This window comes from Eriocheir sinensis, chromosome 31, assembly GCF_024679095.1.
Source record: "Eriocheir sinensis breed Jianghai 21 chromosome 31, ASM2467909v1, whole genome shotgun sequence".
Lineage (NCBI taxonomy): Eukaryota > Metazoa > Arthropoda > Malacostraca > Decapoda > Varunidae > Eriocheir > Eriocheir sinensis.
The window spans coordinates 13,430,569-13,447,652 of record NC_066539.1 but is presented as its reverse complement, the minus strand read 5'-3'; the positions used below and the strand labels follow the sequence as shown (position 1 = coordinate 13,447,652).

Below are 17,084 nucleotides of genomic sequence, written 5' to 3'. Positions count from 1 at the left end.
TTGTGCCCGAGCTGCGTATAATCCTCTCATGACATGACAAATGACCGCCGACAAGCGCATTCCTTCCTTCATAAGACTTTTTACTGAGGGCGGAGAGGCGACAGGAGCAAGGAGGGGGGGAGGGACGCGGGGGAGGAAGAGAAAGGGGGAGTGAAAGGAAGGCAAAGAACAAAGGAGAAAGGTGGTTCAGAGGAGTGGGGAATGGTAAAGGGAGGTAAGGAAGAGAAGAGAAGGTAGGTTAGAAGAAATGAAAAGGAATACAGACAGAAAAATATAGACAGACAGAGCTAGATAAATAGATAGATGGAAATAGATACATTAGTGGAGGTAGATAGATAGTGTGTGCATATTTCAATTTTGAGAAGATATACTAATACAATAATACGTGTGAATATGTAAAAGAGCTGAAAATATGTTGAGAGCAAATGAGAAAGAATATATAAAAGGGTGCCATGTTTGTTTGTTTGTTTATATGAAAGTCAGTCTAACAATCTCTTCCATATTAAGTTTTGACTTTTTGTCAACCTGATTTTATTTATTTTTACTCTCAATGTCACGACAATTTACATGTGTCTTTGTTTGCCCGTTGTTGCAATCTACATATACGCATATACCCACACATACACACATACAGTATCGTCTTGTATTGGGAGCGGCGAGAAGAGGTCTTTTTTTTGTGTACCCTTTTTGTTGCCCTTGAGCCGTATCCTTTGATGAAAAAAAAAAAAATGTCTGTCCCCCTGTCTGCAACTCTCTCTCTCTCTCTCTCTCTCTCTCTCTCTCTCTCTCTGCGCTTGACTACTCACCCACCTACCTACCCTCCTACCTATCGAGACCAGCCAACCACAAGCACCTACCTACCGGAACCGCCTCTACCTGGGCCCTACTAAACTTAATGGCTGAGTCACGCCTTGGGGCACCGCGGCAGGCAAGAGTTTAATAGGTCAGCCTGCTTGCCATGCCTGCTCGCCGGAACGTGCGCTGGGATCCGAGGAGACCTTTTCCTTCCCCTGGGTGGTGACAGCATGAGGAATAGGGGGCGGGAACGCGGGGAGAAGGGTTGCAGAGATGGGGTGATGGGGTGAGGAAGGGGTGTAGGTGCAGGATAGGAAGGGCGTGTCAAGGAGAAGGTCAGAGGAGGAGGAGGAAGAATGAGGAGGAGAGATGATGGCGTAAGAAAAGTAATTGAAGAAGTAATGGTGTTGAATTTTGGTGAGTATGATGGTGGTGGTGGTGGTGGTGTTAGTTAGTGGAGTTGATGTTGATGGTGGTGGTGTTAGTTAGTGGAGTTGATGTTGATGGTGGTGGTGTTAGTTAGTGGAGTTGATGTTGATGGTGGTGCTTGGTGGAAGTGGATTTGATGATGGTGGTGATGAAAATTACTGGTGATAATGGTGGTGGTGGTAATAGTGGTGGTGGAGGTGGTGGTTTTAATTTGGTAGTGGTTGTATTTGTAATGGAAGGACTTACTACACACACACACACACACACACACACACACACACACACACACATAACAATGAATTCTCTCCGTAAAGGTTAAAAGCATATACACTTTAACATAAAATTCAACCTTATCGATTCTTCTTTATTCTCTCTATTTACATATCCACTTCTCTGTCTGTCTCTCTACCTTGTTATCTGTCTTTTCTTCTGTTTCCCTTTATTTACTTATCTACCTATCAACCTCTCTATCTCACTCTCTACCTTGTTATCTATCTGTACTGTATTTTCTCTATCTATCTATCTACCTCTTCACATGCCTCTTTACCCCTCTACCTTGCTATCTGTCTATTCTTCTTCTGTCTATTCCATCTTCACTCCATTATCCAAATCTCTTCACCTGTCCGTCCGTCTCTCTCTCCCCCTTGTTATCCTTTCACATAAAACTCGCAGGAGCAGCGCAATCCAACAATGTGCAAAGGTTAGTGGAATGAATTTTACACGCAGCTAAAAACAAAGAGAAAAAAAAAAAAACTTGGACCCAACTTTTCTTTAAACCCGTGTGGAAACAAAACTTACATTTTCGGAACATTTTCTCTATTTTCTTTACTGCATAGCGGGCGACCGAAGACTGGCGGGGAGGGGGGGAAGGGGAGGGGAGAGGAGGGAAGATAGGAGGAGAGGAGAGAGGTGTGGAAAGGGTGAACTAGTGAGAAAGGAGGAGTATTTGATGGAGAGGAGGAGGTTGTGAAAGATGATGGTGAGGAAGAAGGGTAGGGGAGGTGAGCGGAAGAAAGGGGAGGAGGATAAGGATGAAGGAAGCAAAGGGGAGGGAAAAGAAGGGGTAGTTGAATGTAATATATGGAGTAAAAAGGGCATTGAAGGGCATGGAGATAGATAGATAGATAGATAGATAGAGAGAGAGAGAGAGAGAGAGAGAGAGAGAGAGAGAGAGAGAGAGAGAGAGAGAGAGAGAGAGAGAGAGAGAGAGAGAGACGAGGAAGAGGAGGAGCAAGGTATACATTATGCAAGCAATCTAACTTTGCTTAACCGCCATCCATTGCGGCGCTAAATTAAAAGAAACACGGAAAATATTACACGGCGGGGCCTCGGGGTGACTCGCGTGACCCCTGGACGGCGGGCGGGAGGTGAGGTGATGCAGGCAACTATTATTATTATTATTATTATTAGGACAGAGCAAGTTGGGGGAAGATGCTGGCGCCACTGACAGGCGAATAAGAAGCCTACTCTGGGAGCTGAAGTAAGAAGTATGAAGTAAGAATTATTATCACTATTATTATTATTATTATTGCAGTTATTGTTGTTGTTGTTCTTTTTCTTGATATTAATAAGACCCGTGAGAGGCCACCATGAGAAGAAAAAATATATAAAGAATGTATCACGACACCTGCCCAACCTTAACTAACCTCCATTCTGACCTCTCATTCCGTTTTTTTTTCCTTCGTTTGATGGAGTAAGGCTTAGACTTTTTCCTTGTTGATCTTTTTTTTCTTTTACCCTCGAGCTGCTTTCGTTACAGTAGATAGAAAAAAAGTCTATACACCCAAAGAAATTTCCTTCGAAGAACAGACAGGGATATGAAAAAAATAAAGACAGTCACAGTAAATATAACTGAGTGACAGTAAAAATAAGGAGAGGATTATGAAAAGGCGGGCGTCAAAAGCAATACCTAATGAGTTAATAGCTTGGTGTTGACTAGGAGCCGATTTCATAGTCCAACACAGTGGCTTTGTAATCGCCCAAACCAAACTTCTTAATCTTTTACACTCCATAATGGTTAGGCTTTCGATGCAACACAATATACATAAGAGACATCCCGTTTGGTTTCCTCAACTTTCTTGACTTAAATATCGACACCAAACACTGAACAAGGAATTTTCAAAGTCTTTAGTATTGGTTTGGGAGCTTACTAACCCATCATGTCAACAAGAAAGGGAGGGACATTTTGAAGAGCAGGCTTTATCATGCAACGTAATCATGAACCTTTTTCATATCCAGCGTTTGTCCTACATCGTTACTTTCTCTCTTTGGTAAATAATTCATATCCTCTTGCCCTACTAACATTGTATCTTTTAGTAAGTGTGGAACGGGTTATTATAGCATCTTCATATCTTTTCTCTTATTTTGGGGAGTTAAATTGAATGTCTTCACGCTAAATGTTTTTCGCATGGATTATTTTACATTTACATTTTCTATTCCTTATCATTCAAACCATTTCAAGCTCATTTTTTGATTACTATATACCTAATTTTGAGCTTATAAATATATAGGTCAGTATTAGTATTAAACCTATATTCGAATCTCTTCCAGACTCATCATTGTCTCTACTTTTCAGGTCAGTTTCTCGACTTTTATCCGAGAGCAAAATATCAAGGTCCATTTCTTCGTCCTTCCCTCGGTTAAATCCAGCCATTCATTTCCTTCCCTTCACTCGTCACGCTTTTCAACTCTCTTTGCATTAGACACACTTCTCTTCCTCCCTCCCTCCTTCTCCTGTCTCCTCTGCTTCCTCCATTCTACTTATTTTCCTCCTTTTTTCCACCTTTCCTTCTTTGAGCCTGACCATTTATTTTTGTTCCCTTCCATCTTCACACTTCCCTGCTCCCTCTTTGCGTCAGACACTTTTCTTGCTTTCCCTCGTCTCTCTTTTCCTCCTTGATCTTTGTTTTATTTTCATCTCCCCATTGTGAGTGAGTGCATGTGTGTGTGTGTGTGTGTGTGTGTGTGTGTGTGTGTGTGTGTGTGTGTGTGTGTGTGTGTGTGTGTGTGTGTGTGTGTGTGTGTGTGTGTGTGTGTGTGTGTGTGTGTGTGTGTGTGTGTGTGTGTGTGTTTTATTTCCTTTCTCTCTTTACACCTCCCTTCATTCTCTGTACTAGACATTTCTTTTTTTCCCTCTCTCGTCTCTTTCGCTCCTTCCTCCATCATTATTCTGCCCTTCTTGTTTCACACTCCATCCTCTTCTTTTATTTTCGTCGCCTTCTCTCTTCCTGTTTCTCTTAACTCCTTTCAATTGACACATATTTTCCTTTTTCTCTTGTAGATTTTCCTTTTTCCTTAATCCTTCTCGTCTTTCTCCTCCTTCTCTTTCTCCCCCTTCCGGCAATAGATACTTATTCTCCTTTTTTTTCTTGCCTGTTTTCCTTCATCCTAAATCCCTCTCGTTTTTCTCCTCCTCCTCCTCCTCATCTTCTTCTTCCTTCCATCTTCTCAGTCCAGTGTAGTCATTTTCCTCTCTCTTATTTTTGACGCTCTTTACATTTCTCTGATTTTTTTGCAATGGACACTTACGTCTCCTTCTTCTCTTATCTGCTTTTCTTCGTCTTTAATCCTTCTCGTTTTTCTCCTTCTCCTCTTCCTCTTCCTCTTTCTTCCATCCACCTCTGTCCTTCTATTGTTTGTTTTCCTTCTTCCTTAATGCTTCTTCTTCTCGCCTTTCTCCTCCTCCTCCTCTTCCTCCTTCCATCGTCCTCTGTCCAGTGTAGTCATTCAACTCTCGAGCGAAAACAACAGCAACAGACAAACAAACCGAGGAAGGGCAGACAAACAGGAGGACGAGAGGAGTATTCTTCGTCCGTGTCCCCCAAATTTTGTCTGTTTTATATTCCCTCTTCCTATCTATCTACCTATCCACTTCTATATCTGTCTGTCTTATCATCTGTCTCTTTTGCGTTCTTCGTCCGTGCCTTCCAAATTTAACCTGTTCGATATTCCCTCTCCCTTTCTATCCACCTATCCACTTCTCTATAACTCTCGTGCCTTCCAAATTTAGCCTGTTCGATATTCCCTCTCCCTTTCTATCCACCTATCCACTTCTCTATATCTCTATCTTATCATCCGTCTCTTCTTCTCTGTTCTTCGTTTGTGTCTTCCAAATTTAATCGGTCTCTCAACATGGCTAACTTAAAACCGTATAAGGAAAACAAATGGTTAAGTAAATAATGCGAAATAATAAAAGTAGGGAAAATATTACACCCCCAACGTCGTCCCGCTGTAGAAGGTCAGAGGGTCGCGGCAAGAAAGGACTGACAGATATTTAATTAATTTGCAGGACTGACCGTAAATTGCCCAAAATGGAGGTTCCGGGGGATGGTTCCACGGGCCGTGTTTACCAATGGTCAACAAGCACCGTCCGGTCTGGCCTCTGCCCCCCCCTCTTCGCCCTCGCCCTCGCCATCTCTCTCTCTCTCTCTCTCTCTCTCTCTCTCTCTCTCTGTTTATTTGTCTATCTGTGTCTTTCTCTTTCCTGTCTTCCTCCGTCAATGTCTGTCAATCTGTCTTTCTTTCTGTATCTGTCTGCCTGTCTGTCTCTATTTATGTTCGTCTTTGTTTCTTCTCTGTCTTTGTCTTCTCTCCTCTTCGCCCTCTCTCCCTCTCCCTCTCCCTCTCACTGTTCTCCTGATGCCGAGGTCAGTGTCGGTGCGGCAGGTGGTATAATATTACCTTTTATACCCTTTGCAAGCGTCGGTTTAACCCCCGTGCCGCACTCCGCCTGAGCCACAATCAAGGTAAAGGTGAATGTCCATCGCGACGTTAAGCCAAAAATAGCCGGGCATTGGCGGGACTTGATGTCGAGTCCACACAATCGCCTTGTCCCGCGCGGCTCGAGTCCAGTTAGCTGTCCGATCTGTGAGCACGGCCGCTGTTATCCCTTTGTATTACTCTGCGGCTTCTATAAAAGGTGCTTGAGGTTCAGGAGGTTCCGCCCGCCCGCTTAGTGACTCCCTCCGCGCTGTGTGTGTGTGTACCCTCATTGTTCGGTATTGGTTTGTATTTGTCTGAGGCTTCTTTAAAAGGCAGACTTGAGGCTGAAGGCCGTGTGTGAGGACTTACTTGGGTCTTTGTGTGTTCCTGTGTTGCCGCCGGTGATGGAGTTGAAGGGCTGGTGTGAATTACCTTTAGCTTCCTTTATATTTTAACTTAGTGGTTTTCTTATTGATTTGTGAAGTACTGTTTGGTGTTTTCTCTAATATGCTTTATTTTTTTTAGCTCACTGGTATTCTTGATAATTTGAGGAGTCCTTTTATTTGGTTACATTTTCATTTTCTTTTCTGAGACGAAGATTTGATACTATATTATATATATTTAGTGTTTTCTTAATAATTTCTGGAGTCCATTTTGTGCTTGCATTTTCCTTTTTCATTTTGTGAAACGTAGATCTAAACCTTTTTTTTTTTATTCTGCCCTCTTTTCATAGACATCCGTTTTCTCACCTTCATCTTGTATTTCTCGTTCTTATAATGCATTACTAACATTTCCGTTCCTTATCGCACCAACCAGTTCGTCAAACCATCACATAATCTCGCTTTCCAGTGGTTCAGGTCTTGCTTGTAAACACCAACGTTGGGAGGTGAATCCGAGGCGCCAGAATGCCCTGACAGCCTGCTCTGGTTCAGGGAATGGCTGAGTGTGTGTCGTAGTGTTCTCCTCTTGACGGGCTGCCTGAACGGGCCGCCCTGGAGCATGGCTGGCCTAGGATCGAGGGAAGAGTCTGAGCCTTTGCTGGACCGATGTCATTCAGGGGACACTCACGTCGTTTTAATGGTGAAAATCCTCAGTATAAATGTGTATAGGACATATCCTTAAGGGAGCTTCACTACTTGCTTTTCCTTCTTATAGCAATACATTTTACCTTTGGAAGTTTGCAATTAATTATATGTGGGGGAAAAACAAAATATTCCAAACAGTGGAAAACGAGGAAATAACAGTATACTTTAAGCTATATAAAAAGAACTCCAGAAACATAACAGGCATGAGCTAATAATATAGAGTAGTACCTTATCAAGCACACAAATACCCCAATTACAACAAGCAAAATATAGGTGACGGACAAATACAAAAGGTAACCTCCCACCTGATTTCCTTTCCTCACTCTTAGCAATCACACTCCCATGTCTCGCCGCTTCGTATAAGATTCATCACTGTCAAGTATTCCCTTCACCCTTGACCTTCACTCACTTTCCTGCCATGTCTCCACCGTCATAAAATTATCTTCATGGTTTTGGTTTATTCCTTTTCTAATGTCCTTGTAAGAATCAGGGTACCAATTAGGACCAGTTTTATTTCCTCCACAGATGGCTTATAATTCAAGACTCAAATGCACAGGTACACACATAATTATACAAACATTCATACATTCTCTGTCTCTCCTTTTGCTTCTCTCTCTCTCTCTCTCTCTCTCTCTCTCTCTCTCTCTCTCTCTCTCTCTCTCTCTCTCTCTCTCTCTCTCTCTCTCTCTCTCTCAACAGCTTCCCTAGTGCCTCAGAGTGAAAAAAAGAAGAAAAAAATTAATCAATCGACGTTTCTTCTTCCTTTAGTTTCCGTTTCTCCGTTTCACTTTTGTTTCATTCTCCCAAAGCGTTCCAAGATCAACTCCTCCTCCTCCTTCTCTTCCTCCTCCACTACCACCTCTTCTTCCTCCTCCTCCTCCTCCTCCTCCTCCTTTCTAAGACTACTGCTGTTTTTTTTCTTTTCACCGCCCTGTGTCGCAGCAATAATGGGGTTTGTTGTTGTTAAAATGAAGAGGAGGAGGAGGAGGAGGAAGGGAGGTCATGTATTGGCTAGGCTGAAGCTAATTGGATTGTTGAAACCGAGGGACAGGACGGAGGAGGAGAAGAAAGAGCAGCAGAAGGAGGAGGAGGAGGAGAAGGAGGAGGAGAAAGAGGAGGAAGAGGAGAAGGAGGAGGAGGAGATGTAGAAGCAGGAGGAGGAAAGAATGGAAGGGGAGACTTTAAGAGAGTGACACAAAAGAAAGAAGGGAAGGAGTGGCGGAGGACTTACGACGAAGGTGTTAATGCAAGTGTTCGTAGATGGCGCATTGTTCTCTCTCTCTCTCTCTCTCTCTCTCTCTCTCTCTCTCTCTCTCATTTTATATATTTTCTCGTTTAAAAGGCGTCAGTCAACGTTTATACTCTACGTACTAAATGAAATGACTACAGCACAAGAGTATTAATTTATATTACTGAAAAAATCTGTCTACATATTTTCCCTCTCTTGGTTCAATCGTATATTCGCTTCTCAGCAAACCTTTATCATTCAGCCTTTTTTCAGTTTTTTTTTCCAGTCTTTTCCTATACTTCCCTCAATCATAAACCTGTCATCCCTTCCCTTACCCTCTATTCAGACAAGTTCTACATATGAAACAGCAGTAATATATATAAACATAATCTTTATATTCCTCAAAACATTCCTTCCCTGTACAGACTAAACTATTCTTCTGACTCCTAAAACACAATCCCTCCTCGGTGAATTATAACCAATCCACATACACACGACCTATTACAACCTATACACACACACACACACACACACACACACACACACACACACACACACACAAACACACAACCTCTACTCTTATTACCCTCAAACACAACCCCTTCCAAACATAACCCCTACAACTTAAACACACATACACACACGTACACAACCTCCCACCCCCACCCCCATCCCTCTCTCTCTCTCTCTCTCTCACAAAACTCATCCCCATCGAAAAAATAAAGAAAAAATATTCGGAAGGGTTAAGCCAGGTTGTCTCCTCTTCAATTACGTTCACAAAGGCATAATCTGTGTGTCGGGGCGAGTCCTAACGCGGCGCACGTGACTCCCGCCCCTCCGCCGCTCGTTCCTAAGGTCTAAAGTCGGCCGGCGTGGTGGTGGCTGCCGCCTTAATCTCTACAGTATGACGTGTCTAATGAAGGAGAATGATGATGAATACATTTCGTGGACTTCATTACCTTCTCCAGGGAGGGAAAGCTGCGAGGGAGAGAGGGAGGGAGGAGGGAAAGTTGGGAGGAGGGTAGGAGGGAAGAGAGACAGGGAAAGCTGGGATTGAGAGAAGGAAGGAGGAAAAAGTAGGAAAAAGAAGAAGGTAGAAAGACAGGGACCTAGGGAAAGCTACCAGGGAAAGAGGAAGACGGAGGGAAAAGAGGGAAAAAAGGGAGGAAGATAAAAAGGAAGGGAGAAAGGAGAAGCTGTGGTGAGAGCAAAAATAGGGAAAGGGAGAAAATAAGGGAGTAGGGAAAAAAGGGAGAGGGAAAAATGAGATATGGAAAGAGAGGAAGGGAAAGATGGGAGAGAAGAAAGGCAAAAAGAAAAGGAGCGAGGGAGAGACAGGAAGTAGGAAAGGGCGGAGAGGAAAGGGAAAGGGATAGCGGTGAGGGAAGAAGGGAATGGTGAGAGGGATATAAAAAAAAGAATGGGTGGATAGGAGATGAAAGAAGAGGTGTAAGATGGGAGTGAATAAGGAAGCATGGGAGAGAGAGAGAGAGGTGGATAATTATAATGAGAGGGAAAGGATAAACTAATTCTCTCTCTCTCTCTCTCTCTCTCTCTCTCTCTCTCTCTCTCTCTCTCTCTCTCTCTCTCTCTCTCTCTCTCTCTCTCTCTCTCTCTCTCTCTCTCATCTATCTATCAGGCCCCATCACTCTCCTTTTCCTACTCACTCATCCTTATCAAGATCCTTACAGGGGTGAGAGGCGAGAAGGAGAGGAGGAAAGGTGTAAAGGAGGCGGGGAAGGGGGTGAGAGAAGAGATGTAATGGGGTAATAGGAGGGGTTGGGAAGGGGCGATAGGAGGGGGTTGGTGAGGGGTGATGGGAAGGGTTGGGGAAGGGAAGGAGAGGCGTTCGAGAGAGGGGATTAATGGGAGGGATTGGTGAGGGGTGATGAGAAGGGTTAGGGAGGGGAAGGAGGAAGGGGGTTTGGAGGAGAGAGCCTTCAAAGGTGGGGTTGATGGGAGGGGTAGACAGCAGTAGGAAAGGATATGAAGAGGGGAGGAAAGTATACAAAGAAAAGACTGCTATAGGAGGGATGGAACAAAAGGTATGTGTGAGAAATAATGGAAAAATAAACAAGAAATAGAGGGAGTTAGGAAAATGGAACTGGGAGGAACATTGAATGAAGGAAAAGAAGCAAAGCCGAAAAGAGTGAAAAGAGCAAATAAAGGACATGAGGAGGGAAGGAAGGAACATAGAGAAAAGAACATCGAAGGAAAGAAAAAAAAAGTGAGTGAGAAATAAAGGAAAAAGAAACAAAAAATATGAAGAAAATGAAAAAAAAAACAATGGAGCTAGGACTAAACGATAAACTAGGAATAGAGAGGGAACTAAATAAAAGGAAAGGGGAAGCTGGAAATAATAAAAAGAGCAATGTGAGGGACTGAGGAGGAAAAAAAAAAAAGGAATATAGACGGAAAGACAGGAAAAGAAGGGAAGGGAATAAAAAATTAAAAAAAAAACAGTAGACGATCGAAAAAAAAATGGGAGGACAGATGGAGAGAGGGTGACGAGGAGGAGGAGGAAGAAGAGGAGAAGAGGAGAAGGAAAGGGGGTGTTAATGCTGCCTACAGGAAGAGGAAGAAGGGGGGGAGGTAAGAGAGAAAAAAATGGAAGGACAGGTGGAGAGAGGAAGGAAGAGGAGGAGGAGGAGGATTAAGAGGGGGAGAAGGTGAAGAGAAAGAAGAGAAAGGAAGGAGAGGGAGGGAGAGGAGGAAGAGTAAAGAGAAAGAAAATATATTAAAAAAAACATGATTAATATAGAAGAACGGGTGGAAAGGTATGACGAGGAGGAGGTGGAGGAGGAGGGGGAGGAAGAGGAGGGGGGATAGAAAGGAGGAGGAAGGGGGGAGTGTTAATTCTGCCACACCTGACATAGCTTTTTACCTGGACGAGATAACCTATACCTTGAACCTCAGACTCACTCTCTCCCTAAGCAGGTGAAGTGATTGATGCTAATGATTGATGACCAAGGGAAGGAGGTATCATTAGGCGGTCTTTTCACCCTCATCTCTTCTCTCTATAATTATCAGGTGTTGAGCTCTCTCTCTCTCTCTCTCTCTCTCTCTCTCTTGCTCGCTCTCTCTACCCCGTCATTTCAAAACAATTTCTCTTTTCCAAACTTCGTCGTCGTTTTCTTTCTCTTCCCGTCGCAAGATTCCTGATGTAAAAGGTTCATTGTCCTCCTCCTCGTCTTCCTCTTCCTCTTCTTCTTCCTCCTCCTTCGCGTCCGCCTTGTCAATTATTTCTTCCATTTTCGACCGCCCATCTATCACCTCCTCTTCATATTTTTCTCCTTTTTCTCCATTTCTGTATCACTTTTATCTTCAACCATCACCACCACTACCATCTCTCCTTATAACTCCTCCTCCTCCTCCTCCTCCTACTCCTCCTTGTCAATTATTTCTTCCATATCTTCTCTCTGCTATCAATCACCTCTTTTTCATATTTTTCTCCTTTTTCTCTTTTATCTCCATTTCTACATCACTTTTTTTTCTACCGTCAGCACCAACACCATCTCTTCTACTTCCTCCTCCTCCTTCTCCTTCTCCTCCTCAATGGCCGTCTCAAGTCAAGGAGTAACCAACCACTCATTACGTCTGATCGATCTATTATTAACAGAAGATTATCAGGCGCCCATCTACACACTCCTTGCCATTATCACGCTTCCTCATCACCCTTCACCTCCTCTTTACACTGTCCCCTATCTTCTTCTTGCTCCTCCTTCTCACCCTCTTCTTGTTCCTCCTCCTTAACACCTTTCCTCACACCTCCACCCACGACACCACCGCAGGAAGGTGTGTGTGTGTGTGTGTGTGTGTGTGTGTGTGTGTGTGTGTGTGTGTGTGTGTTAGTGTGAGAGAGAGAGAGAGAGAGAGAGAGAGAGAGAGAGAGAGAGAGAGAGAGAGAGAGAGAGAGAGAGAAGAGCTGGAGGGATATGAGTCTGGTCTATGAAATTTTGAGTGAAAGGAAAAGTGGAGTATAAAATAAAACAACACACACACACAAACACACACACACACACACACACACACACACACACACACACACACACACACACACACACACACACACACGTCGGCATATATCCCTTCCTTTCCTTTCTCTCTGTATTCCATATTTTAGAATTCACAAATGTCCGTATTCCAGCATACAGCATTTTCCTTTTCTTTCTTATATTCATCCTTTTTGCAGTTACAGAAAAATATATACTTTTTTCTCGTGTACTTATTATACTGATGAGTTTGAGAGAGAAATAAAAAAAATATGTAGTGAGAAACTGTTATAGTAAAATGTCTAAAATATGGAGAAAAGAAAGAGAGAGAGAAAGAGATATATGTTGAAAAGTTTATGTGCGTGTACGTGTGTGTGTGTGTGTGTGTGTGTGTGTGTGTGTGTGTGCTCGTTCAACCTCTAGTATTCCTTATTCAAGCTATCCACATCCTCCCTTTATTTATCTCCCTCTGTCTCCCTCCTTCTCTCCCTCCCTCCCTACCTCCTCCTCGTCTCCGTTAACACAAAAAACTCTTCCTCCATCAAACTTTTCCACAACTCATTCTTTTTTCTTCGACGCTTTCAATGGTGACGCAGAACACACACACACACACACACACACACACACACACACACACACACACACACACACACACACACGAACACACACACGTAATAAACTTTTCCACCTACTTGTCTCCATCTTTCAAGTTTGGTGAAGAAATGAAAAGAAAAACAGGAGAGAATAAGGGAAGTTCTATTGTGTTTTCAGTATTTTTGTACAACCAATGCCATATTCGTGTGTGTGTGTGTGTGTGTGTGTGTGTGTGTGTGTGTGTGTGTGTGCTTGCTGTCCTTTTTTTTGTAAACTTGTAAAAACTTTCTTAGCTTTCTTTCCTCCTCCCCCTCCTCCTCTTCTTCCTCTTCTTCCTCTTCTTGCTCCTCCTCCTCTTCCTTTTACCGTATCTTTTCCTTCACCTCATCCACCCATTCGTGCAACTACTTATGCACATCACAAGTCTCTATTTTTTTTTCTCCTTACACACTCATAAACGCCTTTCTCTCTCTCTCTCTTTTTATTTTTATTTAAACATAGGCACATGTATACTATTTACATACCCAAAGGTGGACTGTCGTGTGCTGCCAATTCAAAGGGCAGAATAAAATCTATATAAAAAATAACTACATAAACTATAAAAAATATATATACTATAAAAAACATACAATACAGAATATATGTGAACGCACTGCACACTACACTCGTGTCACTGCTCCACCATAAGTGTCAGTGGAGTGGGGAGTGAGCCCCTCCAGTGGTGGGCCGACAGTTTTATTTTTTGGGTGTTCATCTCCCGGATGTTTGGTACACAGGCTCTCTCTCTCTCTCTCTCTCTCTCTCTCTCTCTCTCTCTCTCTCTCTCTCTCTCTCTCTCTCTCTCTCTCTCTCTTCTCTTTAATCCTTCTGCCGTTCCTGATTTTTCCTCTATAACTCTTCCTCATTCTTTAACACCCTTCTCCAGCCTTCCTTCCTTCGCTTCCTTCCTCTCCCCTCCCCTCCTTCTCTTCTTTTCCTTTTTCTCTCCTCCTTTTCTCCGGCCCGTCAGGAAAGGAGGGAAGGAGGAGAAAAGAGAGGAAATACGCCCCGCACACACAGTTTTAAAATTCTCTCGAAGCAAAATTCTCGAAGGTGCAAAATCAATGTTGAAGTAATGGCCACATCGATTGTCGGGACAAGGTGTTACGTATGGCCCATGGACCTCCCCCCCCAAACACACACTGCTCTCTCTCTCTCTCTCTCTCTCTCTCTCTCTCTCTGTAAGACTGCACTGGTTTGGTCATCTACGGAAGGAGGTGAAGGGGAGGGACGGTTAGGGGTATGCTATGTTCCCTTACTATTTAGGAACACATTGGTTTGTCCGAGAAACGACCAAAAATACTCTTGAATATAAAGGAAATAACACTTAAATAGGAGGACCAACACATTCGCAATAGTCTGACATGTTCCTTTCCTCAATTAAGGGCACAAAATGACTTGGCTGATAAGAGAAACGACAGGGAATACTATGAATAAAAAAGAAAACGACTACAAAGAGGACGACAATCCACTACTCCAATACAGAAATAATAAAATAAAAACTTCACGCCCTTAAAAAAAGTAAAATAAAATGACAACAGGAGAGGAAGTACCAGACAACTGAAACTCAAAAACAAGGAAGACTTAAGAAGGTGAAGGTCTGCTGGACACTTACTTACCTTTGTTTGTAGGCCCTGACGCCGCTCCTCTCCCGCTCCTGCCACGGTCCATCTCAGCAGTATATGGCCTTGTGCTGACGTACTTGTGCTGACTGCTGAGCGCTGGACACATGGCAACCTGGGGACGATATAAACGGTTGGTGAGATAATAAACAGGTGGATTTTTACTATCTTTTTTTTTATTTTGTTTTTATTTATCTATTTATTTTTTCTTTCCTTCTTTCCTTCTTTTTTTTTCTTTCTCTCTTTTCTCTGTTTTCCTTCTTTCTTTATCTATCTATTTTGTTTTATTTTATTTATTTATTTATTTATTATTGGGTGTTGGTGTGGGTGTGTAATAAGGTGCAACGAATCTAGTATACAAACAGAAATAACAGGTCATCATATAAGCCAATCAACCAATTGAAATAAGTAGGGCAGACGCAGTTTTGTTAATTTTGTTTTTATCTGATTCAGACAACCAGGATCCTTCACGTCCTGCCGCCATCACGCCCGTCATCACTCGGCGCAGCACCACGATCCTGCACGCCGCCACGTCCCAGTCACGTCATTAACACAACGAGGCTCCTCCCCAGGCACGTCCTCGTCACATCCTCCCCGCCCCGCCCCACCCCGCCCCCTCGCCTCGGCCCTCCACACCTGTTATTACGCTGCGGCCACAACGCCCTCACCTCTGACCCGCGGGTAAATAACAACAATGCTCCTCATCCCTCGCGGGTCACACGCAGAAATATGTTTCCAGGAAGTGAAACACGCCCGCCCCTTCCTCCCTCCCCCGCCCAGACACACCGGGGAGATATTGGAGGAAGAAAATGATATTGAACACGAAAGAAGAAAAGTTATCGGGAAAATATAAAATGTAATGGAAAATAACTTCCTATTACAAGATCAATAAAAACACGCGCCCCTTCATCTATACCTTGCTAACAATATCGAACATATATTATTATACAAGATACATAAAATCTGAAGCAATAACATTTCCAGAAGAATACGAATTTTCTTCGAGAACAGACTAAAACTAAATTTCTAAAATCATAGGAAAAGGAAGTAATCGAAAAAGAAGAATCTTGCGAGAATTTTTTTTTTATCAAATAATTTTATGAAACAGAAATCAGCGATCGAATAGAATTTACAGAGGTAATGAGGTGAGGTTAGCGTAATAAAACTGGAAAATAAAAACAACAGGACAAAAAGTCTATCTAAAGGAGAAGACTCAAGAAACAACAATAACGAAATATATGACCCTCAGCGTGCATTGCTTCAATAATAATTGAGATTTACTGAATGTCACTTTTCTCAGAATAGCTTCATCGTTATTTGATCCTCTCGCTTTGATGCACGTGTTTGAATGATATATCTCTTACTTTATTTTCTATATCCATAATTGTATGTGCATAACGTTTCTTAGGGTTGCAAACTTGGAATTTAGAGTGGCCATTTGTACATTGGCGACCCTACATATTGCACACTTAAAATGATAATAAATAAAACTAATAATGAAAAATAATTACAATAACAAGTACATTAATAATGATAACGAATTAAGGAGACAGACAGTTGGAAGATAATAAATCATGTTAAAAGGGAACGAAAAAAATATCAAGAAATAACAGAAAATAAATAAACTATAAGCAATAGGAAAACAAAACTTATCCAGAGAAACACAAAATAACACTTAACAAATAAGAGAAACTACGTAAACAAACACACGGGAAGGGGAAGAAAATAATTTAACCAAGGAGGGAAGTAGGAAAGGAAAACGAGAAAATGTTTAAGTGTTCGGGAAATGTCCAGGAAGAGGAGGAGGAGGGGAAGGAGAAAGAGAGAGAGGAGGAGAAAGAGGGGGAAGAAGGAGCAGGAGGAGTGTCAGCCGCGAGCGAGACAAAATCACGCGGGAAAACGGAGGTGTTTGGCGGGACTAGCCGGGGATAACTTGGTGTGACGTGCATTGGATTACGTGCCCCTCTGGCTAATACCGCGCCGGGGCTGGCCAAGGTCTCCGCCGGCCTGTCTCGGGGAAAGGCACACGTGAGTGGAATGGAGGGGAGGGAGAGGGAGGGAGGAGGGTAATGGGACAGTAAGAGGAGGAGGAATAGGTTGTGGGTTGTTGGGTTTTGGGAGGAGAAAGGAAACTTTAAGAAGAGAGAGGAGGAAGAATAGATGGAGGGTTAGGGGGAGGGAAAAGGAAGGTTAAGGGGGAAAAAGGAGGAAGGATGGTTGAAGGGGGAGGGAGTAAGAAGGAGGGTAAAGGGAAGCAGGAGGACTGTTTTGGGGGAAGAAGGAGGAAGAAGGAGGAAGAAGGTTAAGGGAGAGGGAGAAAGAAGGAGGGTAAAGGGAAGCAGGAGGGAGGAAGAAGGGTTGAAGGGAAGGAGGTTTGAGGGAGAGGGAGCAGGAAGGAGGTTAAAGGGGAAAAGGACGAGGAATAGGTGGAGGGTCGGTGAACAGAAGGCAGGACGGACAGACAGGGAAGTCCAGTGAGAAGGGCGAATGAAGCGAGCTGGTGGGACAGGTTGGCAGGCAGGCAAGAAGGGGAGGAGGAGGAGGAGGAGGAGGAGGGGGAGGGGTACACGACAAGCAGAGAGTAGGGCCAGGGATGCAG

At 43.3% G+C, this 17,084-nt stretch overlaps 1 long non-coding RNA gene across 1 annotated transcript in view; it reads right to left on the bottom strand.

Moving 5' to 3' along the window:
- Positions 1–14,561, bottom strand: part of LOC127006022 (uncharacterized) — a 139,009-nt gene extending 124,448 nt beyond the window's left edge. Inside the window, exon 1 of the long non-coding RNA XR_007759019.1 lies at positions 14,483–14,561. This is a non-coding gene — a long non-coding RNA (uncharacterized LOC127006022). The remainder of the gene's footprint in view (positions 1–14,482) is intronic.
- Positions 14,562–17,084: the final 2,523 nt, after the last annotated feature.